Source organism: Scylla paramamosain, chromosome 14 (genome assembly GCF_035594125.1).
Source record: "Scylla paramamosain isolate STU-SP2022 chromosome 14, ASM3559412v1, whole genome shotgun sequence".
Taxonomy (NCBI): Eukaryota; Metazoa; Arthropoda; class Malacostraca; order Decapoda; family Portunidae; genus Scylla; species Scylla paramamosain.
Window position 1 is genome coordinate 11,657,423 of NC_087164.1, and position 2,500 is coordinate 11,659,922.

A 2,500-nucleotide genomic window follows, 5' to 3' on the forward strand; every position below is an offset into this window, starting at 1 on the left:
CCTCCTCCTCCTCCTCCTCCTCCTCCTCCTCCTCCTTGTCCTTTGCCTTGTATTTGTTTTTTTTTCCCTTCCTTTTTTCTCCTTGTCTCCTTTATTTATTCATCACCTTCCTTTCTTCTTCCGTTTCTTCTTGTTCTTGTTTTTGTTTGTTTGTTTGTTGTTGTTGTTGTTGTTGTTCTTGTTGTTGTTGTTTTTGTTGTCCTTCTCCTTCTCCTCCTTCTCCTCCTCCTCCTCCTCATCGTATTCCTCCTTTTCCTCCTCCTCCTCCTCTTCCTCTCTATATTCTCCAAGACCTCTCTCTCTCTCTCTCTCTCTCTCTCTCTCTCTCTCTCTCTCTCTCTCTCTCTCTCTCTCTCTCTCTCTCTCTCTCTCTCTTCATAGCTATTTAGTCCCACCTCTTCCTCGCATCCTTTCCCTCCCTCTCCCAACGTAACTCTCTCCCCTCCTTGCCTCTCCCCCTTTCTCCCTCTCTCCCTCATCCCAGTGCAGGATATAGGCTTGGCGTCTCCGCTCTTCTCTTCCTCTCCCTCTCTCCTTCTTCTTTCCCCTCCCCGGCCACTGGAGGATGGGGGGCAGACAAAGCCTCTGGTATTATAAATGGGGGGAGAAGAGAGAGAGAGAGAGAGAGAGAGAGAGAGAGAGAGAGAGAGAGAGAGAGAGAGTGGGGGGAAGGGGATGCGTGGCTGGAAGGAAAGCAGGAAAGAAGGAATAGATGAGAGTGATAGGAGAATAGGACGGTAAAGGAAAAAAAAAGGAGAAAAGTTGAATGAAATGAAAGGAAGAGGATGAGAGACGGAGATGAAAGAGGAATAGGAAGGTTGAGAAAAGAAAGGAGGAGGAAAAATAAAGAAAAAGAAAGACATGAGAATATGAAACTTTGATAATAAAGAAGGAAGAAAAAACAATTAACTAGAGCGAAGAAAATAATAGAAAATAGAGAGAAATATGATCCAAGAAGAGGAAAAATAAAAAAAAGTAAAGATTTATAAGAAAAAAATGATAAACTAAGAAAACAAGAAGGAGGAGGAGAAAAGGATGAAGAAAGGTGCAGAAAAATAACAAAATGAAAGAAGAACGGGGATAAAAATTTAATGAACTGGAAGGAAGGGAGGAAGAAAGGAAGACGGAGAGAGAGAAGATAGAGGAAGCTGCAGAGGAGAAAAGTTAGGAGGGAAAAAGAAAAATGGAATGAGGATGCTACTGAGAGAGGAAAAAAAATAGAGGGAGGTGGAAGGAGGAAAGGATAGATGGAGCATAAAACGATGTAGGGCGCCTGGAAACTCATTTAGGGGAAAGAGGAGAGGAAAAACCGAGAAGCGGAGGAAATTAAAATGGGTTGTGAATTTATGTTGCAGAGGAAGAAGAGAGAGAGAGAAAAAAATGAGGGAAGAGTGAGAAAAAAGTATTAGGTGAAGATAAGGTGAGAGAGAGAGAGAGAGAGAGAGAGAGAGAGAGAGAGAGAGAGAGAGAGAGAGAGAGAGAGAGAGAGAGAGAGAGAGAGAGAGAGAGAGAGAAGTAAAGATAAAGTAGTGTAAATGAAAGAGAGAAACATATAGAGAATGAGAGAGAAAAAAACAAGAAAGAGAGAATAAAAATATAGAGATAAAGATAGACAAGCAAAGAGACATAGAATGAAAAAGAGACGAACATAAGAAGTGAAGCAAGAACGAGAAGGAGGAAAAAGAAGAAGGACTTTAAGACTGCCAGAGTGATGGCGCCACTATTTTGCGCGCATCACCGCTGGTTGGCGTCACTGCTTACCACTTTATATGCAAGGTGAGAGGCGGGCGGTGAAGGCATGAGAGGTGGAGGTAAGATGCTGCGGTAAAATGCCACTTCAGTCTCCTCTCCTTGCTGACTTATTCCTCATATAGGCATTTGCATATGCTCAGAAGGGAGGGAATATTATGCATACACTTCAGGTTATAGGAAGATGGAAAGTGGAAAGGCTATAGAGTGTTAGACTGGATGTGTTAACTGCAATGGTGTTGTGGCTTTGGTGGTGTGTTGTGGGGTGTTAGAATGAGGGTGTTTAATGTAGTGGTAGTTTTTTAGTGGGTGTTGTGGTGTTTTATGGTGTCTTAGATGTTGTGTGTGTGTGTGTGTGTGTGTGTGTTGGGTCTAGTAGTTTTACTGTGTGTTTCTGTGGTGTTAGTTGAAGTGGTGGTGTTTCAGTGGGTGGTGTGGTGTGATGTGGTGGACTCATCTTCAGTGGTGTTGTGGCTTAAGTAGTCGTGGTGCTGCGGTGTTATGATGTCTTCTGAAGAACATACGAGTAAATCTTTTGTTTGTCTGGGTCTCTGTGTGTGCAAATGAGATGGGTTTGCTAGGGAGGGAGACTGAATGTGTGACTGTTTTCCTTGTCTCTTTCTGTCCCTGTGATGTGAAAAAGTAAGAAAGGGAAACGAAATAAGAACAGAAGAAATTGGCTTACTCTTATTCTATCCTCTTTTCTAATGCAAGAGTTAAGTAGTATATTCAGCTTTCAATTTTTTGTGAT